General features: G+C 37.8%; 1 long non-coding RNA gene across 2 annotated transcripts in view; it reads left to right on the forward strand.

Moving 5' to 3' along the window:
* LOC134739891 (uncharacterized) overlaps positions 1-27,357 on the forward strand; it is a 65,160-nt gene that overhangs the window by 2,069 nt on the left and 35,734 nt on the right. For both annotated transcript variants that reach the window (XR_010126984.1, XR_010126985.1), the window contains exon 2: positions 8,271-8,376. This is a non-coding gene — a long non-coding RNA (uncharacterized LOC134739891). The remainder of the gene's footprint in view (positions 1-8,270; positions 8,377-27,357) is intronic.

Below are 27,357 nucleotides of genomic sequence, written 5' to 3' on the forward strand. Positions count from 1 at the left end.
TGCATAATCTCCCAATTAGTGGCAGAGGCTCCAGAGCCTGTAATGCTTTCTCTCACGTTAGCAATTAGTTTCCACAAATGAAGAAAATTGCTCATGAATATACAGTACAATTTAAGATAATAAGAGAGGAAAAAAGAGATTAAATCAACTGAATAAGGCAATGAAGACATGTTAATGCCAAAACAATCCATTACTATTGTTCTATGCCTGTTGAAGCAGTATAAAAAAGCTACTCTAAGGCTAACAATTAATGTAATTGTTATTAGAAGTTATGACTTTTAAAGGTGCAATGAAAAAAGTTTTTATATAAAATCTACAATGTAAAAATGTTCAATTTTAAGAAAAGTTAAAATTAAATTTTCATTAATAAATAATGAAGACCAAAAGCAGAATGGGTAATTTTTAAGTGATGTATAAATGTAAGGATTCAGTATAGTTATTATAAATAAATCAAACTTGAAAGAAATTAGTCTGCAAATTTCTGACACATCTTCCCTCTCATAGCATTTTCATGTTATCCTTTACTATTTACTTGTTAATGTCTACATGTAAAATTGAATTGCTTAACATGTCCAGCACTTCAAATTCATTTCCTTTGCATTAATTGTGGGGTGATTAACCCATTCCTGTTTGCAGTCCATCTGTCCTGCAAGCTGTTATCATCAGGTTGCATCTCTAGAGCCTGACAATATCATCTTCTTACTCCTGAGATTTTCTAGCAATAATAGCTAGGCTACATTAGTTGGAGTTCATTTCCTTGTATCTAATATTCTTTCTGCCCAATCCTAACGAACATCTAAATGGATTTATAAAATCCTATTTCAATAAAGCATCAAATTTTTATATTGTTATGTAGCTGAGCCAGGAGATAAATCAAACATAATTTTTTCTCAAATGTATGTTTAAGTTACAAATTTAAATGGTAAAGCATGTAATCATTCAGTGCATACTAGGAAACAAAATAAAGATATTTTTAAAACATAATATTAGGTACTACAAATTGAGAAAACACTATTGTCCATTGAAGAGGTCTCTCAAAAGCTTTTGTACTTTAATAATAAATCTTTTTAATTTATTATTTTAAAATATCCTAGGCCAGGCGCAGTGGCTCACACCTGTAATCCCAGCACTTTGGGAGGCAGATCACGAGATCAGGAGTTCGAGACCAGCCTGGCCAACATAGTGAAAACCTGTCTCTACTGAAAATACAAAAAATTAGCCAGATGTGGTGGCGGGCACCTGTAATCCCAGCTACTCAGGAGGCTGAGACAGGACAATCACTTGAACCTGGGAGGTGGAGGTTGCAGTGAGCTGAGATCACACCATTGCACTCCAGCCCGGGAAATAGCGCGAGACTCCATCTCAAAAAAAAAAAAATCCTCAGCAGTTAAAAAATTGTCTTTCCTTCCATTGCTACTCATTTTAAGAATTGTTGGGCCAGGCATGGTGGCTCACGCCTATAATCCCAGCACTTTGGGAGGCCGAGGCAGGTGGATTACCTGAGGTCAGGAGTTCAAGACCAGCCTGGCCAACACGGTGAATCCCCGTCTCTACTAAAAATATGAAAAAAATTAGCTGGGCCTGGTGGCACACCCCTGTAATCCCAGCTACTCTGGAGGCTGAGGCAGGAGAATTGGTTGAGCATGGGAGGCAGAGGTTGCAGTGAGTCGAGATTGTGCCACTGCACTCCAGCCTGGCTGACAGAGCATGATTCTGTCTCAAAAAAAAAAAAAAAAAGAATTGTCCAAGAAAAAAATAACCTATTTTCAAATTTTAATTATAAACTATAATTAAAATTTATAGGTCAACATATTATAGTGTATTGATCCATATGAATGAATGACAAATATGAACTTTCTCTTGTTGAAAGACTCTAAGAAATGTATGACTTCCCAAAAAATATAATACCTCATGTATAACATTTTCTCTTTTTTTTTTTGAGACAGGGTCTCACTCTGTTGCCCTGGCTGGTGTACAGTGGGAAGATCCTAGCTCTCACTGTATCCTCAGTCTCCCAGACTCAAGCGATCCTCCCACTTCAGCCTTTTGAGTAGCTGGGACTATAGGCAGGCAACACTGTGCTCCGCTAATTATTTTTAGCAGACATGAAGTCTCACTATGCTTCCCAGGCTGGTCACAAACTCCGGGTTCAAGTGACCCTCCCACCTTGGCCTCCCAAAATGCTGAGATTACAGACGTGAGCCACCATTTCTGATAACATGTTTTTAATATGTTTAAAAAAAGGCATTGTGTAAACTTAATGAATATTCAGGGAACATTTAGCAAGTACCTGAAATTGAGTAGGGCCATCTAACAATAAGTTAAACGCAACCAGGCATGGCCCTGGCTGATTTGGATCTTGCAGTGGAGACAGAATATCTTTTCGAAATTCAGATAAACCAATGCAAAATTTTGATTATGATGTGAGATACAAAGAATAGTCATGGTACTAGGAAAGTATGTAATGGAAGAAACTGACCTAGATAGAAAGGTCACATTAGGCCTTCCTGAGAAGTAAGAATTAAGCAGAGATGAAAATACAGCAATATAATCAAGGCAAATTTTAGTTATCTGTAGTACATTTCAGTCCTATAAAAATATATGGCTTCAAGCATAAAAAACTGTGGGCTAATCAAAACATATATTTTTTCTTAAATACTCTCTAAACCCTGTATTCAGCCTTAATTTTGGTCTTCAGGTGAAACTCATCACTTCTTTTGCTATCCCTGGACTGCCACAGATATAACCCTCATACAGGCAATGATTTTATGTGATCATGCTCAGATATTAGACACAAAAAAATAGAGCGTGACTGGTGAAACTGGCTCACATTAAACAAACTCACATTGATATTAAAAAAAAACCTGGTAATACAAATGTATTAAATTCCAACCAAATGTTTTAAATTATTAGCTATATATCTGGAATATGGCATTATCTTAATATCAGTACTTATGAGGAACCAAATTATAAACACTTGGTTGTTGGGAAAGCATGGAATTTCAACATAGAAAATTTTTTGGATGATCCTACAACCTAGCATAATCAAGTCATGTGAGTTTGATGTCATAGTCTACTGGAGAAAAATATGGGGATGTTCACATTTGTGGTCAGGGCACCATCTCCCCTGAATGTTTGCCTCTCAAATGGTCTCTTTTCTAGGCATGTAGTTAACCTTCTTCAGATGTGTCCTGTTTTCTTTTTTATTTTCTTTCTGTGCCTTGATTTGGATTAGAAATAAATTACAGCTATGGCTCCAGTAATATTTACAAGTGTTTGGCTATGCCATGTTCTTTCCCTTAGTTGTCTAACAATTTGTAAAATTCAAGACTCTGTATAATCACTGTAATCTCTCTAGTGATTCTGAAAAGACAGGGATCTCTTTCTTTAAATTTTCTCATCTATGGCATATAATTTTATTTTTATAGATATATATTCACCTCTTTCTAAGCACAGAGTAAGCCTTCAAGGCTTGTCAGTGAATTAGATGTTCTGCTGCTAAAAGTCAACCTGAGCACCCTCAAGACTCAGAGTTGGCTGTTTCCTGAGAATAAAGAAAAGGCCATGGCTTATCTCAATGCTATAACACGAATGGGCACTTTCTTCTTCCAGCTCGCTTTCTTCCACATCAGAGGATTCTTATAAGAATTTATGTGTTTTGTTGGGGAAAAAAGTCATTTATCCAAAGTTTAATCATCCCTTCAGTTTTACTTAAACTGTTTCTCTTTTGATTAATTCAAATAAAATTTAAATTAATACTTTTAATTTAAAATATCATCTATGATTCTTTTATTTTAAATTAATTCTGTCTTCCTGGCCGGTAGCTTAATTCTAATTCTATGTATTATACAGAGATATCTGAAATGATATTCATAAAATGTTCACACTGGTTATTGTTGAATGAAGAATTTAAATGACTAGCTGCTTTATTTTTTTTTAATTAAAGGTTTTTTTCACTACTTTTATCACTTAGCCACATGAGTAAAAATAACTAAACCAAAAGAAGTTTTTAGAAAGACTCGTATTTAAGCATCCTCTAGTGGTAAAATTATCTGATAACCATATATACAACATTTTGCATGTTTATGCAGTTCACACTCCACTGACAGCTGCCTTCCAAACACAGAAGTCTGTATATGTAGCCATGTTGGTATTATGCACTTAATCCTGTTCCATCCTGACTATAGGCTGAACCGAGATAATCACCTGATCACTTGACTCCGGAGGCAGCCAATCTGTTACCTGGATGGAGCCAGTTAGAATCTGTCTCTTAAGAACCCAGTAAATTGGAGCAGGCGCAATGGCTCACACCTGTAATCCCAGCACTTTGGGAGGCCGAGGTGGGTGGATCATGAGGTCAAGAGATCAAGACCATCCTGGCCAACATGGTGAAACCCCCGTCTCTACTAAAAATACAAAAATTAGCTGGGGGTGGTGGTGCATGCCTGTAGTCCCAGTTACCCAAGAAGCTGAAGCAGAAGAATCACTTGAAGCTGGGAGGCGGAGGTTGCAGTGAGCCGAGATGGCGCCACTGCAATCCAGTCTGGCGGCAGAGTGAGACTCCATCTCAAAAAATAAAAATAAAAAAAAGAATCCAGTAAATGACTTTGGTCATTTGTGTACAAGTGAGTTGGCCTTGACACTTGATTTGCAAGGGCAAATAGGAGGCTAGGGTGACCACTGTCCATAACAGCATGAAGAGGCAGAAAAAAACAAACTGCAAAGAAGGATGAATCAGATATATACAGAGAAGCAAAACCAGACACCATGCAACCCCAGAGAAAAAGATGGAGTAGTTTTCTGGGTTCTTAGTATCTTTAGTATATTTGACATAGTTCTTTAAAAGGAGTTAAATGTTCTTCAAAAGGAGTTAAAACTCTAGCTTCCATGTGATACTTTTGAATTCCACCAGTATTTATTGGTTTTTGTTAAATTTCTGTTACTTGCAACCAATAGCATTGTAACAGATAACACTCAGGAATTTCTATTGGCTTTCTTCTTAAAATGTGTACAGAATCAGACCGATGCATATCACCTCCACCACTACCACTGTGATTCAAGTCACCATACCCTCTGGACTGGATTTCTGCAATAGCATCCTAGAGGGTCCCCTGATTCTTTACTCTTCACTTCCTGACCACACACAATTATTGCTCCATTTTCATCAAGAACAGCAGGTCAGATCATTTGCTCCTCTGCTTAGAACACTACAAGGGTTCTGCAGTACTGTCAGGGTCAAAGTCAAAGTCCTTTAAGTGATCTAATCCCTCTGCTATCCTTCTGAATTTACCCCTTATGTTCACTCACTTGAGATAGACTGGCCTCCTTGCTCTTTTTCTGTAGTCTTAGAGTGGAATGCTAGAATACTTTTCCCTTACTAACTCCCTCAATTACTTCAAGAATTTTCCTCAAATACAACCTTGTCAAAGCAGCCAAACTGACCACTGTGTTTAAATTTGCACACACATCCCTCCAGAGTTTTGCTACCCTTTTCTTTTTCCCCAGAGCACTAGTCATCTTCTAACATTCTGTAAAACTGACCCTTTTAATTGTGTTCCACACTAAAAGGTAAGCTCCACAGTAGTAGGGATTTCAGCCTGCTTTGTTCGTTTTGCAGGCAATAAATACTTGATTAATGAATGGTTAAGACACCATGCCTAATGATTCACTAACCAGTTCTCTCTCCAGTGGTCCACAGGCCAATGGACAACACATTTCATTAACTTCAATATAGCAATGCTTGGAAATCATCGGTAGGATTGCTATGAAGAAAGACTGATTTTGGATTGACATCGGTGAGGTTATCTATGATGATGAAAAGCAGGCAAATTTCTTATTTATGCCAGAAAAGTAGAGAAGCTACATTATGAACATGAACATTATATATCTTTATTCCATGAATAACACGGAGAATCTGTATGGCCTACCAGTGGTTCAAAGACCATATTTTGTAAATTACAAGTAAAATGAAAAAACTTTTGAGTGTAATGTAATGTCATACATTAGTCAAGATTCAAATTTTGTAAGTTTACATAGGCTAATAAAGACAAGTGATTTTTGAATTAGATAGTTTCTAATTAGAATGATTAAACAAGAGGTCTATCTCCAGCACTCTTTGGAGATTAAGATCCCTCATGCCATCTTTTCTCTCAGCAACAGAGGATATTTTTTAATCAGGTTGGGTTACTTTTAAGCTCCCTTATCACCACATCTGATAGGGTAATGACTTAGAGTGAATGAAAACAAATACGATGAAAAGCGCTGTAGAAATGCTGAGACAAGCCCTGCACTAAGGGAAAAATGAATGACTGGAAAGAAAATAAAAGACTCAAAGTCAAATTAGCATAACAGAGGATCGAAGTATATGCAACAAGGCACAGACTAAGCAAGGAGAGGCAAAATTTTCATAGTGGAGAGAAATGGATCCTTTTCTAATATTGAGCCATGCCATGTGGCACCTAGGTGACTCAGTGTGTAAAAGGCACAAGGTTAAAATAGACTATCTCAACAGAGATAAGTTTTGGTTAAATTACACCAAATATACTTATTGAATTTTTTTTTAAAAAACTACATTTAGGAAAATCATTTTGAGTGATAATTCTGAGTGTTTATTCAGAAACATGTTCTTTGACAAATCTGCTTATAGTAACAGCCAAGACCCTCCAGGTGCCTATGTGTGAGAAGAACTATGTTGCCTAACAAATGATTGGTTCTTCAGGTTTCTCTGTAAAGATGGGGAAGCAAGAGAAAAAGAAAAGAAACTGAACCAGAAAAACCAAGAGAGTATGTATGTTTCCCAGAAGAGATGCCACCCTTTGATGCCTATGCTGTACCCACATTCAATCCAAAGAAAAAATCTTTAGAAAAGTTATCGAGCTCACAGAATGCTTAAGAATGAGTGAAATTTTTGAGAAAACCAGTGAGGAGCTTGGTTTATGTCAGATTGCTGCATTTCCAATTGAGGCAGCACACACAAAAGGCACATGAAGAAAAAGAAAAAGAAAAAAATTGCTGGAAATTAATAGAAAGTAGACTAGTCAAAGAGGATCTTTCAACTCCTTTACACTGTGGAAGTAGGGGTTTATGTCTTGAATTTAATGTCCCCTTCATTTACATATCTTACATTTTATGTCATGAAGATATGTCCTGGGAAAATCTGTAATAATGCCCATGTCTACAGCCTCTTTTCTATGTAATCTTAGATTTTTAAAAAAGCGTTGATAATTAATTTGTTTTGAAAACTAATGGACCAGCTCTAAGCTGGAGAACACAGAAGCAGAGAGCAATTTGTTAGCCTTGTATTTTTCTTTGTCTTCCTCTTGTTTTTTGAATGATCAAAAATTGGCACAATTTTAGAAACTTTATAATGAATAGTTTTAAATAATAGAAAGCTAATTAAGAGTTTGCATGTTTTTTAGATTCATTATGCTTATTTGAAGTAATTGAGAACCATTTGTTTTAGGGTGCAAATGCACTTTTAACACAGAAAGACATTTTGTAACTTTGTCCGAACCTTCTTATTAATTTAAATTAAATTTGCCTCTATTCATTACATTCATACAGTTCTATGGGAAATGGGAAAGTCAATATATAGTCTCCTTGATGAAAATTGTGGATAGCTTATTTATTTTTCACTTGTGTGCAATAATATTGAGACTTTCTATAGCTAAATGTGAGTTTACCTTTCCTCCCCACAATTTGCCCATCAAAGACTATGTATTGTTAGAAGGATAAGTTTACAGCTACTGTATTAATAAGATAATAAAATCTCATTTGTGTTGTCCCTCTTACCTAATTCTCAATAGTAAAAAATTACTCCAAGATACCTTTTCTATGATTAGAGCAGAATAGAAGTGATTACTACACAATCGCATTTGAAAAACTTCAGTTTAATTAGGATATATTCAACCCAGAACTTGGCATCAGAGTCTGGCACAGCCAAAGGAACAGAACAGATGGAGAAAAAGAAATACTTTGGTACTCTTACTTATTTTCACATGAGGATGGTGTAAACCAGTCCTAAGTATAGAGGCATGTTTGCTTAATAGACTCTTGTAAGTCTATTAGACTGAAAGGAAATATTTAAAAAGAAATGTATTCCTTTTGTCTTGTTATTTATATCTGACCATCAATAATTTTCTACCACTTCTAGATAATCTGCTAATTCTATCCATATTATACATCCAAATACTAATGATATTAATCTTGATCAATCTCCTCCTTAATTTCCCTCATAGTAAAAATGCTTCTTTTCTTTCCATTTCAGCCAGATACCCTTTATATCAAATTGTCTATCCTGGAGCAGAAAAATCCTGTCTTCATTGCTATAGCTACAGATTCAGAAATGAGCATGTAACAAATTCAGGCCAAAGAGAGGTAAGGAAATACTTTTTCTGGACTTTCTAAGACTTTTTTTTTCTTTCTCTCTGGAGAAATATCATGGGAAATCAGCCTCTCCTCTTCCTAATGCTGTGTGAGGAAATGTGTAATCTGATTATTCCTGGCAGCCATTCCACAACCAAAAGGGAGCCCAATTTAAAATGAAGCCAATCGTGTGGTTGACTGAACAGAATGTCACGTAAATTTAAAAAAATAAAATAAAATCTGCAACTTTCATAGTAGTGTTAAGCCCTTATATGAACTAACCCTGAAATCTCATGTGTCTCTTAATTTCTACTTATAGAAACTAGAAAATTTCCTTATTATTTTAAGTCAGTTTGAGTTTTTGGTTTTCTGTTACTGGCAGTAAAATAACAGTTTCCTTTCAGTCAAACATCAGGAAATTCACAGGCATATGACATCTAAAATCACTAATAATCTTTGCACTTAGTAAAAACTGGTACCAGGTGGGAGAATACAGTAAATAAATGTATAGCACCTAAGTGTTCTGTACTTAACTTCTCATCCTTCCACTATCCAACAACAGCTTGACATTGCTTTGGTAAATCACTCCCTTTCCACTCTTAGTGCAGTTTATATGCTTATGACTTCCCAATTTTGTATCTTCAGTTCTAGATGTATACACCCCAAATTTGTATTTTTCATAAATTCCAGACTTGTGTTTTCAACTGTGTATTAACTATTTCCACTTGATGTCTAGAAGATATGTCCAACTCTCAATCTTCCTACAGACTTGTTGAGTGGCTTTGACCACAATGCTGATAGTGATATGGACAATAAAGTCCAGGCTGAGGTAGTCACAGATGGAGATGATGAACTGGAGTAAAGGTCATTCGCTATGCAAAGAGACTGGTAGCATTTTATCCCTGCCCTAGAGATCTGTGGAACTTTGAACTTGAGAGAGATGATTTAGGGTATCTGGCAAAAGAAATTGTAACCGCCCAAGGAGTTCACCTTGCCCACTGCCTAGACAGAGCCGATTCATCAAGACGGGAATCACAATAGAGAAAGAGTAATTCACGCAGAGCTGGCTGTGTGGGAGACTGGAGTTTTACTATTACTCAAATCAGTCTCCCTGAGCATTCGGAGGGCATAGTTTTTAAGGATAACTTGGTGGGTGGCGGGGAAGCCAGTGAGCCAGGAGTGCTCATTGGTCAGAGATGAAATCATAGGGAGTAGAAGCTGTCTTCTTGCACTGAGTCAGTTCCTGAGTGGGGGCCACAAGATTAAAGGAGCCAGTTTATCGATCTGGGTGGTGCCAGCAGATCCATCAAGTGCAGGGTCTCCAAAATATCTCAAGCACTGATCTTAGGAGCAGTTTAGGGAAGGTCAGAATGTTATAACCTCCAGTTGCATGACTCCTTTTTTTTTTTTTTGAGATGGAGTCTTGCTCTGCTGCCCAGGCTGGAGTGCAGTGGTGCGATCTCAGCTCACTGCAACCTCCACCTCCTGGGTTCAAGCGATTATCCTGCCTTAGCCTCCCACACAGCTGGGACTACAGGTGTGTACCATCATGCCCAGCTAATAATTTGTTTGTATTTTTAGTAGAGATGGGGTTTCACCATATTGGCCAAGTTGGTCTCGAATTCCTGACCTCGTGATCCACCCACCTCAACCTCCCAAAGTGCTGGGATTACAGGTGTGAGCCACTTCGCTCGTTCGACTCCTAAACCATAATTTCTAATCCTGTGGCTAATGTTAGTCTAGTCACCAGGCAAGAAGGAGGTCTGCTTTGGGAAAGGGCTATTACCATCTTTGTTTAAACTGAAAACAACAAACTAAGTTTCTCCCAAAGTTAGTTCAGCCTATGCCCAGGAATAAACAAAGACAGCTTGGAGGTTAGAACAAGATGGAATCAGTTAAGTTAGATCTCTTTCACTGTTTCAGTCATAATTTTACAAAGGCGGTTTCAAAATTCCTAAGCATCAAACACTCAAGAGGTGACAGAGCATAAAAGTTGGGAAAATTTGCAGCCTGACTATGCAGTAGAAAAGAAAATCCTATTTTCTGGGAAGAAATTCAAGTGGGCTGGAGAAATTTGCATAAGTAATAAGGAGCCAAATGCTAATCACCAAGACAATAGGGAAAATGTCTCCAGGGCATGTCAGAGACTTTCCTGGCAGCCCCTCCCATCACAGACCCAGAGGCCTAGAAGGAAAAAATAGTTTCCTGGGCTGTGCCCAGGGCCCCCCTGCTGTATGCAGCCTGGGGACTTGGCATCCTGCTTCCCATCCACTCCAGTCATGGCTAAAAGGAGCCAATGTACAGCTCAGGCCGTTACTTCAGAGGGTGCAAGCCCCAAACCTTGGTAGCTCCCACGTGGTTTTGGGCCTGCAGGTTCACAGAAGTCAAGAATTGAGGTTTGGGAACCTCCACCTAGATTTCAGAGGATGTATGGAAATGCCTGGAGGTCCAGGAAGAAGTTTGCTACAGGGGCAGAATCCTCATGGATAACCTCCGCCAGGGCAGTATGGAAGGGAAATGTGGGGTCAGAGCCCCCACACAGAGTCTCCACCGGGGTACTGCCTAGTAGAGGTGTGAGAAAAGGGCCACCATCCTCCAGACCCCAGAATGGTAGATCCACCAACAGCTTGCACTGTGCTATAGGCACTCAATGCCATAGGTACTTGCACAGCCATGTGCACTAAATGCCAGCCTGTGAAAGCAGCCTGCAGGGGAGCTATACTCTGCAAAGCCACAGGGACAGAGCTGCCCAAGGGCATGGGAGCCCACCCCTTGGATCAGCGTGACCTGGATGTGAGACATGGAGTCAAAGGAGATAATTTTAGAACTTTAAGATTTGACTGCCCCACTGGATTTTGCACTTGCATGGGGCCTGTGTCCCCTTTGCTTTGGCCAATTTTTCCCATTTGGAATGGGTGTATTTACCCGATGTCTATACCACCATTATATTTAAGAAGTAACTAATTCGCTTTTGATTTTACAGGCTTATAGGTGGAAGGGACTTGCCTTGTCTAGGATGAGACTTTGGAATGTGGCTTTTGAGTTAATGCTGGAATAAGTTAAGACTTTGGGGGACGGTTGGGAAGGCATGATTGGTTTTGAAAACTTGTCTTACCTCAGATGAGACTTTAAACTGTTGACTTCTGGGTTAATGCTGGAATGAATTAAGACTTTGGGGGACTGTTGGGAGGGCATGATTATGTTTCGAAGTGTGAGGACATGAGATTTGGGAGGGGCCAGAGTGGAATGTTATGGTTCGGCTGTGTTCCCACCAAAATCTCATCTGGAATTGTAATGGGAGGAACCCAGTGGGAGGTTACTGAATCAGGAGGGCAGTTCCCCCGTGGTGTTCTCATGGTAGTCATTTCTCACAAGAGCTCATGGTTTTATAAGCATCTGACATTTTCCCCACTGGCATTCATTCTTTCTTCTGCTGCCCCGTGAAGAGGTGTCTTCCGCCATGATTGTAAGTTTCCTGAGGCCTCCTTAGCCGTGCAGAACTCAGTCAATTAAACCTCTTTTCCTTATAATTTACTCAGTCTCAGGTATTTCTTCATCGCACCATGAGAACAGACTAATACACTGTATATTTCCAGTTTATTTATTTTTACCATTTATAATTGTGACTAGAAGGTAAGTTTCATTTTGACAGAGATTTCATTACAGACTATATCCCTATCACTTAGGAGAGTGTCACAGGGTATAGACACTCTCCTAAGTGATAGGGATATAGTCTGTAATATTAATTGATTGATTGAATAAATATTTTGATGGGTAACCCCACTCCCCATCCTCATGATCATAGGCATTCATTTGCTGCAAGCCTGGTCAGTTAACAAATTTCATCACCCCAGCCACACTAATTAATGTTTAGAAACAATCACATAGCCAATTACTTTGGTAATTATAGGGAATTTTGTTGTAATAACTGGAAAAACAGAAGCTCTCCTTACATTGGGCTTTCCAGACACTAAGATATTGTAAGATCGTAAGTAAGTTCAACTTTGATAAACATAGAGCTTGCTGAGAATAAAATCCCTTAAAACAAAAGTAGAGCTAAGAAATAGTAAAGGGAGAAGTTGGAGAAAAGAGACTGAGGAATATAAGAATGAAGGGATATGCACAAGTGTCCAAAGGCAGTGTTACAACCGCACCCCCCCATCTGTTGTAATCTTGTTATCTACTTTTAGACTTTCCAGTTAGAAGAGTCAATCCATTTTTACTTATGAAAATTTGATGAGTTTCTTTCACTTAAAATAATTAATGCAAGTTCTTATTGTCCATGAGCCAAAAATAGATCTTATCTACATTATGTGAACCCTACTATTGAAACTGTTGCCATCTCTTTTTCTTTACTAGTGATATTAATCTTTCCATTCTGAAACTTGATGCCATCTATGTCAACATCTATGTCAATATGTCAGCTGTAGGACCACTTATATCAATAGCAAGGAGAGCTAGCAGATTAGAGATCTCAGAAGGAGAAAGTCATATAGAGAGCATGGCTTTGAGCAGGTGTGTGGCCTTCAATATACTGATATAGCCAGCCTCAGGAAACCCTACACATCTGTACTCCTTCAGTAACATTGTCAACGTTCCTCACTGGCCAAGGCCAATCAAAAGCCAGAGGGCATCTTTCCTTCCCTGCCCCACCAGTGCATGTGTGCATGAAAGCTGGCCTCCCACTGCTGCCAGCAAAGTGTATTCTGCCAGGCCCAACATCTTACTGTCATTGTAGTTGGAGCCTTGGTGGGCCCTATGCCCACCAGCTCTGCTGCCACCAGTGCCCTGCCACTGTGCCAACACTGCCACTGCAGTGAAACTATGCATGGAGGACAGCAAACCCTCCCTACCTTCAGTGGCCACCTCCACCTGTGTGAATGCACAGAGGGTGCACACAGTCCTGTGCCCACCAACACCCCACCCCACATGCTAAAACTATCACCAGTGTGACTGGTCACAGTCACCAGCAGGGTACCCACCTTCCTCAAGCTGTGCTGCCTCCACTGCTGCTGCAAACCCCTGCAGGAAGGCTGGCACCCTGGCACTTGCTGGCACTCTACTACAGTGGATGATCATGTATCCTGCCACACTGCCACTGTTGCTGCTGTGGGCACATGTGAATGAGGATGAATCCTGCTCCCATCACCCTGTGAAACACTTTGGCTGGTACCACCTATTGGAGTGCTATAAACAGTGGTTTGAGAGCAACTCAGCCTCCATAGTGCAGTGGGTTCCTAACCTCAAGGAGCCAGAGAACAAAGTCAGGGCCCGATACCAGTCCCCCAGAGTTAGGGCACACAATCCAGGAATTGTGAGTTGAGCATTGGCCCCCTAAAATCTTCCAGAAATAAAGCCAGTTGACTGAACCTACCTTATACCACAGTCAAACCGTCAAGGTCATCAAATAGGATAAAAGAAAAAAAAATCCAAACGACAGCAACTTTAAAGACTAAAGGAACATCAGCCCACACAGATGAGAATCAACCAGTGCAAAAACGCTGACAATTTAAAAAGCTAGAGTGCCTTCTTTCCTTCAAACAATGGCAGTAGCTCTCTAGCAAGGGTTTTGAATTGGGCTGAAATGGCTAAAATGACAGAAATAGAATTCAGAAAATGGATAGGAATATGGATCATGGCAATGCAGGAGTATATTGAAACCCAATCCAAAGAAGCTAGGAATCACAATAAAATGATACAGAAACTGAGAGACAAAATTGCCAGTATAAAAAAGGAATGTAACTAATCAGAGCTGAAAAACATACTACAAGAATTTCATAATGCAATCACAGTAATAATGGCAGAATAGACCAAGTGGAGGAAAGACTCTCAGAGCTTTAGGACTGGCTTTCTAAAATAAGACAGTCAGACGAGAATGGACAAACAAAATGAAAAGGAATGAGTAAAACCTCTGAAAAATATGAGATTATGCAAACAGACCAAATCTATGACTCATTGGTGTCCTTGAAAGAGATGGGGAGAATGGAAGCAACATGGAAAACACATTTCAGGAAATGATCCATGAGACCTTTCCCAACCTAGCTAGAGAGGCCAACATGCAAATTCAGGATATGCAGAGAACATCACAACTTCACAAGAAAATCATCTCTCAGCCACGTAACCATCAGATTCTCCAAGGTTGAAACGAAAGAAAAAATGTTACAGGCAGCTAGAGAGAAAGGTCAAGCCACCTACAACGGGAAGCCCATCAGACTAGCAGTAGACTTCTCAGCAGAAACCCTACAAGCCAGAAGAGATTGAGGGCCAATATTCAACATTCTTAAAGGAAAGGAATTTCAACAAAGAATTACATATCCAGCCAAAATAAGCTTCTTAGGCAAATGAGAAATAAGATTTTTTTCAGACAAGCAAATGCAGAGGGAATTTGTTACCACTAGACTGGCCTTAAAAGAGTTCCTGAATAAACCACTAAATATGGAAAGAAAAGACCATTACCAGCCACTACAAAAACATACTTAAGTACCCAGACCAGTGACACTATAAAGCAACCACACAAACAAGTCTGCACAACAGTAAGCTAACATCATGATAACAGGATCAAATTCACACATATCAATACTAACCTTGAATGTACATGGGCTAAATGCCCCCAGTTAAAAAGCAGAGTAGCAAACCAGACAGAGAACCAAGACCCAATGGTTTTCTGTCTTCAAGAGACCCATCTCACATGCAGTGAAACCCATAGACTCATAAGGAATGCAGAAAAATCTACCAAGCAAATGGAAAACAGAAAAAAGCAGGAGGTGCAATCCTAATTTCCAAAACAAAGCAAAGCAAACAAACAAAAAAACCTTAAATCATCAAAGACCAAAAGAGACATAGAAGGAGATTACACAATGGTAAAACATTCGATTCAACAAGAAGACCAAACTATCTCTAATATATATGCACCCAACACAGGAGCATCTAGATTTATAGATCAAGTTCTTGGAAACCTACAAAGAGACTTAGACTCCCACACAATAATAGTGGGAGACTTCAACACCCCACTGACAGTATTGGACAGATCATTGAGGCAGAAAATTAACAAAGAAAGTCAAGACATGAACTCAACACTGGATCAAATGGATCTGATAGACATCTACAGAACTCTTCATCCAAACACAACAGGATATACATTCTTCTCATTGCCACATGGCACATACTCTAACATCAACCACAATTAAGACATGAAACAATGCTTACCAAATGCAAAAGTATTGAAATCATGACAACCACTCACTCAGACCATGGCACAATAAAATTAGAAATCTAGACTAAGAAAATCATTCAAAACCACAAAATTACATGGAAATTAAATAATCTGCTCCTGAATGACTTTTGTGTAAATAATGAAATAAAGGCAGAAATGAAGAAGTTATTTAAAACTAATGAGAACAAGGATACGACATACCAGAATCTCTGGGACACAGCTAAGGCAATATTAAGAGGAAAATTTATAGCACTAAACACCCACATCAACAAGTTAGAAAGATTTTAATTTAACAACCTAACAAAACAACTAAGAAAACTAGAGAACAAAGAGCAAACCAACCACAAAACTAGCAGAAGACAAGAAATAACCAAAATCAGAGCTGAACTGAAGGAGATTGAAACATGAAAAACCATTCAAAAGATCAATGAATTCAGGAGTTGGTTATTTGAAATAGTTAATAAGATAGATAGACTGCTAGCTAGAATAATAAAGAGAAAAAGAGAGAAAATCCAAATAAACACAATTAGAAATGACAAAGGGTATATTACAACTGATGCCACACAAATGCCAATACATATCAGAAAATATTATGAGGAGATTTATGCACACAAACTAGAAAATCTAGAAGAAAGGAGTAAATTCCTGGAGACACACACTCTTCCAAGACTGAACAAGGAAGAAATTGAATCTTTGTACAGACCAATAGCAAGTTCTGAAATTGAATCAGTAATAAATAGCCTACAAACCAAAAAGAGCCCAGGACCAGACAGATTCACAGCTGAATTCTATCAGATGTATGAGGGAGAGCTGGTACCATTCCTACAGAAACTATTCCAAAACATTGCGGAGGAGGAACTCCTCCCTAACTCATTATCTGAGGCCAGCATCATACTGATACCAAAACCTGGCAGAGATACAACAAAGAAAGAAAACTTCAGACCAATATCCTGGATGAATATCAATGCAAAAATCTTCATAAAAATACTGGCAAACTGTATCCAGCAGTGCATCAAAAAGCTTATTCACCATGGTCAGGTAAGCTTTACCCCTGGGATATAAGGTTGGTTTGACATATGCACATCAATAAATGTGATTCATCACATAAACAGAACTAGAAACAAAAATCACATAATTATCTCAAGAGATGCAAAAAAACTGCTTTTGACAAATTTTAACACCTTTTATGTTAAAAACTCTCAATAAACTAGATATTGAAGGAGCAAACCTCAAAATAAGAATAATCATCGATTCTATACAAACCCACAGATAGCATCATACTGAATGGCAAAAGCTGGAAGCATTCCCCTTGAAAACTGGCACAAGACAAGGATTCCCCCTCTCACCACTCCTGTTCACCATGGTAATGGAAGTCCTGGCCAGAGCAATCAGGCAAGAGAAAGAAATAAAGGGCATTGAAATAGAAATAGAGGAAATCAAACTATCTTTGTTTGTAGACAACGTGATTCTATACGTAGAAAACCTAAGAGTCTTAGCCCAAAACCTCCTTAAACTGATTAACAACTTCAGCAACATCTCAGGATACAAAACCAACGTACAAAAATCACTAGAATTCCTGTACACCAACAACAGCCAAGCTGAGAGCCAAATCGGAAATGCAATCCCATTCACAATGGCCACAAAAAGAATAAAACACCTAGGAATACAGCTAACCAGGGAGGTGAAAGATCTTTATATTGAGAACTAGAAAACACTGTTCAAAGAAATCAGAGATGACACAAATTAATGGAAAAATATTCCATGCTTATACATAAAAAGAATCAATATCGTTAAAATGGCCATACTGCCCAAAACAATTTACAGATTCAATGCTATGCCTATCAAACTACCAATGACATTCTTTACAGAACTAGAAAAAACTATTTTAAAATTATTATGGAACCAAAAAGTGCCTGAATATCTAAAGCAATCCTAAGCAAAAAGAATAAAGTTGGAGGCATCAAACTACCAGACTTCAAATTATACTATGGGACTACAATATCCAAATCAGCATAGTACAGGTATAAAAACAGATACATAAAACAAAGGAACAGAATAGAAAGCCCAGAAATAAAACTGCGTACCTACAACTGTCTGATCTTTGACAAGGCTGACAAAAACAAGTAATGAAGAAAGGACTCTCTATTCGGTAAATGGTGCTGGGATAACTGGCTGGCCATATGCAGAAGATTGGAACTGGACACCTTGCTTACACCATATACAAAAATCAACTGAAGATGAATCAAAGACTTAAATGTAAAACTCAAAACTATAAAAATCCTGGGAGACAACCTAGGCAATACCATTCTGGACATAGGAACAGGCAAAGATTTCATGATGAAGACACCAAAAGCAATTGCAACAAAAGCAAAAATTGACAAATGGAATCTAAACTAAAGAGGTTCTCCACAGCAAAAGAAACTATCAACAGAGTAAACAGACAACCTACAGAATGGAAGAAGATTTTTGCTAACTGTGCATCTGATAAAGGTCTAATATCCAGCATCTATAAGGAACTTAAACAGATTTACAAGAATAAAACAAACAACCCAATTAAAATGTGGGTGAAGAACATAAACAGATACTTTTCAAAAGAAGATATATATGCAGCCAATAAGCATATGAAAGAAAGCTGAATGTCACTGATCATTAGAGAAATGCAAATCAAAACCACAATGAGATACCATCTCACACTAGTCAAAATGGCTATTATTAAAAAGTCTTTTTGTCACACCTACTTTAGTTCCTCTGAAATTGGTCTTTTCTGCCTAATTTTGGTTTTGTTAGGTATTCTTTCTGGTTGAATAAGACAATGGCATAGCTGAATTCTGCATAGGTAAATTGTTTCTGTACTTCTTCATGTTAATTAAATTCATCTATATATTTTTTCATTACTTTGTTGAAAATAAATTTAACACGTTATGTAAAAAAAATAAAAAATAAAAAATAAAAAGTCAAAAAATAATGGATGCTGGCTAGGTTGTGGAGAAAAAGGAATGCTTATACACTGTTGGTGGGAGTGTAAAGTAGTTCAATCATTGTGTAAAGTACTGTGGTGATTTCTCAAAGACCTAAAAGCAGAACTACCATTTGACCCAGCAATCCCATTACTGGGTGTGTACCCAAAGGAATATGAATCATTCTATCATAAAGACACGTGCAGGTGTATGTTCATTGCTGCACTATTTGCAGTAGCAAAGTCATGGAATCAGCCTAAATGCCCATCAGTGGTAGACTGGATAAAGAAAATATGATACATATACACAGTGGAATACTATGCAGCCATAAAAATGTGATCATGTCCTTTGCAGCAATATGGATGGAGCTGGCGGCCACTATCCTTAGCAATTTAACACAGGAACAGAAAATCAAATACTGCATGTTCCCACTTATAAATGGAAGCTAAATGATCAGAATACATGGACACATAGAAGGGAATAGACACTGAGGCCTACCTGTGGATGGAGGGTGAGAGGAGAAAGAGGATCAGAGAAAAACAACTAATGGATTATAGGCTTAGTACCTGTATAACAAAATAATCTGTATAACAAACTCCTGTGACATGAGTTTACCTACATAACAAATCTGCACATGTACCCCTGAACTTTAAAAAAAAAAAAAAAAAGCCAGAGGGTATGGGGTAGCGGTGAGGAGATCTATACATATCAGCCTCTTCTGGTAGAAAGTAGGTCAAAGGAGACTGTTGAGAAGGCATAGAGGGCCAAGGAAAGGATATATGGCATAACCTTACAGGAATTTTATTTCACTTTTTGAAGACTAGTTTATAACTATTTTTCAGGACACTGAATTAGGAGGTAAAGCACTTATCTCTTAGAAATTACTGAATTAAAAGGAAAGTAAACACAGTGAGTGCCTCAAGGCCATGCTAATCTCGTTCAAAATGTTTATTTTTGAAGATAAAAAGAAATCCTGGAGAAAACAGTGACAAAGACACTTTTCAGGACAAACAATCTGTGATAAATTGTTAATCTAAATCCTGTTTCTCAGAGGCCCTTTGGTTAATACAGCTATCTATTATCCTAGTTTAACACTTTTGTAAATCCCAGAAAGCCTGAGAAAAGTCATAAAAAATGAATATGAAGATGAAATATTAAAATCATAAGACTCTTCCCAGAAATTTTATATGTGGCAATTTCTATATGCCTATATAAAATTTACAATTTTCTAGCTTTCTCCAGACTCAAATAACAAAATACATACTCGAGCTAGAGTCATTTTTGTAAAATGATGGTTTTGGCATTTTTTAATTATAATTGCATGTTTACTTACATTCATATAGCTCCAAGTTTTAATATGAGTTTTCATGTAATCGTTGACAGATTCCCCTAATATTTCAAGAAAAACCGACATAAAACATAGAATGTTAGAGTCATTTAGCTGAGTGCAAATACTTACATTTTTGCATAGATTCATTTGTGCTCTGTCTGCACCCCATTATTTCCATTTTATGGTGATGACTGCCACAAAGATGAAAAACACAGGTTTTAAAAATGTAAGCATTTAACCTCCACATAAACTAATCCACAAGTTTTTTTTAATAATTTCAATTAGTATCATTAGATAACAAAATATGTAATGATATTATTCTGATCTTTGTACCATGGATTATTGTATTTTAATGTGTCAGCTATAACTAAACCATTTTTTTCTACTATTACAACTTTTAGAATCTGTTTCCTTCCTTAAGCACATATGGAGAAAACATTCTGCAAGGGAAAGTGTCGCTTGCAAAAAATGCCTCTTAAACAAATAAATGCTCAAATTTCCAGAAAAGAGAAATTTACTCAGATAATACAGGTCAGAGTAAAAAACAGGCTTCAAATCAGATTATCATAGAACATGCTCAACGTGGATACTGGATAAAATTGTCTGACTGAAAACATGGTCATCCTCTCCAGTGCAAATTCTCTTTGAAATGGCCATATATATTTTGCAAAATAATAAATCTCAAGTGGTACTGAAAACCTAGAATATCTATTTTATCTATTAACCATGTAATTTGAGAAATTCACTAAATACAGAAAACAGAGAAAAAAGTTTCATCTAAACCACAGCCAAAAAGATATACTGAAGAGGATTCTGAGACACATGTGGAATGGTACCAAAGGATGCTTCAAGCCCAGAGTCAACACAGACAAACAGTTGGGGAGAGTCCCAGAGAAAGGATTTTTTGGATGAGTGCCTGTGGAATAGGTGGACAGAGTTCTTTCCTTCCCTGTGCATCCACTTCATTTGCGCTCAGAGTAGCATTGCGAGGGAGAGTGCCTAGATCACTGAAGCCAGACATAATCAGACAGAAATTTCTGGCACAATCTACCAGCAGTTTTTTTTCCCACTATCTCCTGAGGCATCAGAGCTGAGGCCAGCTCTGATATCAGAACATACATCCGCATCCAGGCAAGCAGAAGTAATAAAAAATATGAGAAGCTAGCAAAATAAAATCACCAAAATTGTGAGGAAAATATGGTTTATTAACAGAAGTCATCAATTTGACAAGAAGTTAATCCCAGTATTTTAGAAAATAAACAGGAGACTCTTAGATGAATATAATTAGTATCTTCAGAGTGAGCCAAAATATTACAAAAATATTAGAAATAAAGGGACTTATTACAGATATAGAATGTTAAACAAGTATAAACTAATGCTGCTTAAAAATTTATGTCAATAAAATTAAAGGCTAAATGAAATAGATAATTTTCTAGGAAAATATAAATTACCTGTATTGGTTCTAGAGTAATAGAAAATAGGAATTAATGAGAATAGACACAATGGAAAAGACAGTAAAAGACCTACTCTTTAAAAAATGGAAACATGCAGACATGCAGTTTTAAGCTGGAGGAAGAACAAAATCTGCCTACTCCTAACAAAGAAAATGAGAAATAGAAATGGGAATTTTATCTTAGATGATATTAGCAGCAATAATTTCAGACTTTATAAAGGATGCCAAGTCCATTAAATATTGGACCATTTTGATAGAGAAGACTGAAAGAGATCATCACCCACTACAGATAATGAGCAGATCTGTCACTGTAGTAGATTTCCAAAGTGATTAGTACCATCCAGTGGAAATTTAACTAATCTTGTGTTAGACATTCAAGGTCTAGTGTGTAGCATGACTGAAGAAGCCCTCTTTTTCCTCTTGTAGTGGCAAGGGAGTTGGGATTGAAGAAAATAAAACTATATGTATTCAATTTTTGTAACAAGGCAGCTTACCACCCTCTTCTTTATGTTAGCCTGAAGTATTCACCTGGTCTCTTTCCACGTTAAATTCTGTAAATAACTGGGGCCAGAAAGAACTTCTAATATTCAAGGGTGTGCGACAAAGTTAAAGAACATGGTGCAATTAAAACAAACAAACAAACAAACAAACAAAAAACAATTGAAGCATTTACACCACTGAAAACAAACCTATTTAAATGCAGAGGAGTTTTGAGAATATTGAATTAAATGTAATAGAAAATAATAAAAGCATTTAAGTAATTGGAGAGAAAGAGGTAGATGTGGAAGTTTGCCAAAATAGATCCACTACATTCTTTCTTGGGGTTCATGTAGAGGAGAATAAAATGAATAGAACAGAAACTATATTTAAAGACATAGCCATGAAAAAGATTCTTGAAATAAAAGAATACTTGGTTCAATTCAATGGATATTGTATTCCATTTAAAATTGCCTCCAATTCATTAATACTAAAACCTTTTCACATAAATTTCCTATGATTAAAAGTAAAGCAAGATTTGTATGGCATAGAAACTACCAAAACTATATAAATAAAATATTAACTCACCTTAAGAGATACTTATTAGGTTGATTTTAACCTTCTCTACAGCATTTTTCAATGTAATAAGGAAGTAAAGCAATTCTTGGAAGACCAAGTAGAGAAAGTGTGACTCAAACTTTTTGTACCATTCTACATTTTTAAATATCTCTAAAGGTAGCAGATATTTTCAGCCAGGTAAGAATTCAGGCAAGATAATTTCTAAAAACTCTTCTTTAAGAAATTACTGGAGGATGCATTTCAACCAACCTAGAAATAAACGCAAAGACTGTGGTTAAGCCTAATGTCATTTAAATGTTGAAGTAAGACTTTCATATCTAGGAAAACTGTGGTTACAGAACAAGTTCTGTGACAAGGCAGAAATAACACTATTAATATCAAGTGTTTAATGATAGAGGGAAAAAGAAGAAGGGAGGTTTATAAAAATCCTGATTTCATAGTTTTAAAATGTAGTGGTAAAGTTTATAGACACCAAAATGCTGATTAAACCAGGTAATAGTGGCATAAGAATATATGAGGTAAAAATAATTACTAGAAAAACAATAAAATAACTCATGTAAATTAGGTGGTAAATGGAAGGAACTAGAGTCAGAGGGAGTGAAGTAAGCTGATACTCTAATTGCTTATAGTGGTAAGTCAATAAATATTGTATAATAAAAGGAAATTAAGATTGTTATAAAAAGTTGTGACCATAAAAACTCAATCTTCTCAGAAGTAAACCACATAAGCACTTACAGAAAGAGCATGAGAAAACACATATTTCATACTAAAGAATAAAAACATTTGAAGCATCTCACAACTGTTAGGATGGTTATTATCAAAATGACTAAGGGATAGGATGTGTGGGAGAAAAGGAATTCTTGCATACTCTTAGTGGGAATGCAAATTGGCAGAGCTATTATGGAAAAGCTAGTATGGATGTTCCTCAGAAAATTAAAAATAGAACTATCATATGACCTAGAAATTTCACTACTGTGTATGTCTCCAAAGGAAATGAAATCAGTATTTCAAAGAGATATATGCACAAACACACAAAGAAATTTTAGCCTTAAAAGAGAATAAAATTCTGTCCTTTGCTACATCATAGATAAATCTGGAGTACATTATGCTAAATGAAATAAGCCAGACACAGACAATTACTGTATGATCTCACTGATATGTAGAATCTAAAAGTCAAACTTACAGAATCAAAGAGAATGTGAGGGGCTCAAGTGGAGTCAGGATTGAGAGATGTTGATTACAGGGTAAAAAGTTTTAGTTAGACTGGGCGCGGTGGCTCATGCCTGTAATCCCAGCACTTTGGGAGGCCAAGGCAGACAGATCATCTGAGGTCAGGGGTTCAAGACCAGCCTTGTCAACATGGCAAAACCCCATCTCTACTAAAAATACAAAAATTACTCGGGTGTGGTGGCAGGTACCTGTAATCCCAGCTACTCAGGAGGCTGAGGCAGGAGAATCGCTTGAACCCAGGAGGCGGAGGTTGCAGTGAGCTGAGATCGTGCCACTGCACTCCAGTCTGGGTGACAGAGGGAGACTCTGTCTCAAAAAAAAAAAAAAAAGTTTTAGTTAGGCAGGATAAGTTCTGGGAGTCTAATGTACAAGGATGGTGATTATAGTTGATAATACTGTATTATATATCTTAAATTTGCTAGAGAGTAGATTGTAAATATTCTCACCCTCTCCCCCCACACAAGGTCACTGTGTGAGGTTATAGGTGTGTCGATTAACTTAATTATGGTAATAATTTCACAGTGTATACATATATCAAATAATCACTGTATACCTTAAATAAATGTAATTTTTATTTATTGATTATACAACAATAAAGCTGGAAAAAACTCATAAAAACATTTAAAATAAGAAGACAAACATAAAATAGAAATTAGAAGACACAGGAAGAACTATCACAGGGCAAATCACAAAACTGGGGTTCAGCCCTGGAGGCCATGTGGCTTCTTGATTTCTCGCAGAAAGGAATTGAAGAGCCAGCTGACAGAATAAAGTGAAAACAAGTTTATTAGGAAAGTAAAGGACTAAAAGGGTGGCTATTCCATAGTCAGAACGGCCCTGAGGGGTGCTGATTGGTTACTTTTATGGTTATTTCTTGATCATACTCTAAATATGGGGTAGATTATTCATAAGTTTTCCAGAAAAGGGCGGGGAATTCCTGGAACTGAGGGTTCCTCCCCCTTTCAGACTACATTAGACAGTTTCTAGATGTTGCCATGGCATTTGTAAACTGTCATGGCACTAGTGAGTGTCTTTTAACATGCTAATGCACTATAATTAGTGTATAATGAGCAGTGAGGACCACAGGAGGTTGTTTTTATTGCAATCTTGGTTTTGATGGGTTTTGGCTGGCTTCTTTACCACATCTTATTTTATCAGTGGAATCTTTGTTACCTGTGTCTTGTGAAACCAGTCCTGCAGAACTTGTATCTCAGAACATTTTGCCATGAGAAATTGTACTACTAAGAATTCACTCACTCATTTTTTATTTCCTGGGGACAGTGTAGATAAAGTAGTGAAAAACCCAAACATATGATCCATCTCTGATCTCATAGATCTCATATCTTGTGAGCCACAGATAAATAATAAGTAACCAAACAAATACATTATGTATTTTTTGAAAATATTAAATAGCATAAAGAAAAATAAATAACAGTAAGAGACAAGAAAGTGATTGAGATAGAGGATGGGGGAGAATTTTTAGATAAAGGACTCAAATAAGAAAGTGTAAACCAAAAAGGATCTGAGACAGATCTCAATCTATTTGGAGATTTATTTTGCTAAGGTTAAAGACATGGCTGGAAAAAAGGAACACAAAATCATAGAAACAGACAGTGGTCTTTGTCTTTTTTCCAAAGCTGATTTTGAGGGCTTCAGTATTTAAAGGGCAAAAGATGGCTGGAGGGGAAGGAGGGAGCTGTGGTCACATTACTGAGTCCACATGTTGTGATATAGTTTGGCTGTGTCCCCACCCAAATATCATATTGAATTGTAGATCCCATAATCTCCTGGTGTCATGGGTGGGACCCAATGGGAGAGATAATTGAACCATGGGGGTGGGTTTTCTCATGCTATTCTCTTGATAGTGAGTAAGTCTCACAAGATCTTATGGTTTTACAAAGGGCAGTTCCCATGCACACACTGTCTTGCTGCCACTATGTAAGATGTGCCTTTGTGCTCCTCCTTCACCTTTCACTATGATTGTGAAGCCTCCCTAGCCATGTGGAACTGTGAGTCCATTAAACCTCTTTTTCTTTATAAATTAACCAGTTTCAAGTATTTCTTCATAGCAGTATGAAAATGGACTAATACAGTAAATTGGTACCAGTAGAGTAGGGTACTCTATTAAGATACCTGAAAATGTGGAAGCAACTTTGGAACTGGGTAACAGGCAGAGATGGGAACAGCTTGGAGGCCTCAGAAGAAGACAGGAAGATGTGGGAAAGTTTGAAGCTTCCTAGAGACTTGTTGAATGGTTTTGACCAAAATGCTGATAGTGATCTGGACAATGAAGTCCAGGTTGAGGTGGTCTCAGATGGAGATGAGGAACTTACTGGGTACTGGAGCAAAGGTGATTCTTGCTATGCCTTAGCAAAGAGACTGGTAGCATTTTGCCCTGCTCTAGAGATCTGTGGAACTTTGAACTTGAGAGAGATGATTTAGGGTATCTGGCAGAAGAAATTTCTAACCAGCAAAGTGTTCAATAGGCGACTTGGAGGCTCTTAAATGCAGTCAGTTTTATTCATTCACAAATATATGTTTGGAATTGGAACTTAAGTTTGAAAGGGAAGCAAAGCATAAAAGTTTGGAAAATTTGCAGCCTGATGCTGTGATAGAAAAGAAAAACCCATTTTCTGAGGAGAAATTCAAGCTTGCTTCAGAAATCTGCATAAATAGTGGGGAACCAAATGTTAATTGCCAAGACAATGGGGAAAATGTCTCCAGGGCATGTCAGAGGTCTTCATGGCAGCCCCTCCCATCACAAGCCCAGAGGCCTAGGAGGAAAAAAATGGTTTTGTGGGCCAGGCCCAGGGCCTTGCTGCTTTATGTGGTCTTGGGATATGTATCTCAGCTGTGGCTAAAAGGGCTCAATGTACAGTTCAGGCTGTTGCTTCAGAGGGTGCAAGCCCCAAGCCTTGGTGACTTACATGTGGTGTTGGGCCTGTGGGTGGACAGAAGAACTGAGGTTTGGTAACCTCTGCCTAGATTTCAGAGGATGTATGGAAAAGCCTGTATGTCCAGGCAGAGGTGTGCTTCAGGGGTTGAGCCCTCGTGAAGAACCTCTGCTAGGGCAGTGTGAAAGGGAAATGTGGGGTCAGAGCCCCCACACAGAATCCCCACTGGGGCACTACTGCCTATTGGAGGTGTGAGAAGAGGGCCACCATCCTCCAGACCCCAGAATGGTAGATCCACTGACAGCTTGTACCGTGTACCTGGAAAAGCCAGAGATACTCAATGCCAACTCATGAAAGCAGCCATGAGGGTGGCGGTACCCTGCAAAGCCACAGGGTCAGAGCTGCCCAAGATCATGGGAACCCCCTTCTTGCATCAGCATGACCTGAATGTGAGACATGGAGTCAAAGGAGATCATTTCAGAACATTTAAGACTCTCCTGCTGGATTCTAGAATTTCATGGGGCCTGTAGTCCCTTTGTTTTGGCCAATTTCTCCCATTTGGAATGGGTGTATTCACCCAATACCTATATCCCCATTGCAGGAAGTAGCTAACTTGCTTTTGATTTTACAGGCTCATAGGCAGAAGGGACTTGCCTTATCTCAGATGAGACTTTGGACTGTGGACTTTTGAGTTAATGATGAAATTAGTTGAGATCTTGGGGGAATTGTTTGGGAAGGCATAATTGGTTTTGAAATGTGAAAACATGAGATTTGGGAAGGGGTGGTCCAGAATGATACTGTTTGTTTGTGTCTCCACCCAAATCTCATTTTGAATTGCAGCTCCTATAATCCCCATGCGC

The sequence above is a fragment of the Pongo pygmaeus genome, chromosome 6 (assembly GCF_028885625.2).
Source record: "Pongo pygmaeus isolate AG05252 chromosome 6, NHGRI_mPonPyg2-v2.0_pri, whole genome shotgun sequence".
NCBI lineage: Eukaryota > Metazoa > Chordata > Mammalia > Primates > Hominidae > Pongo > Pongo pygmaeus.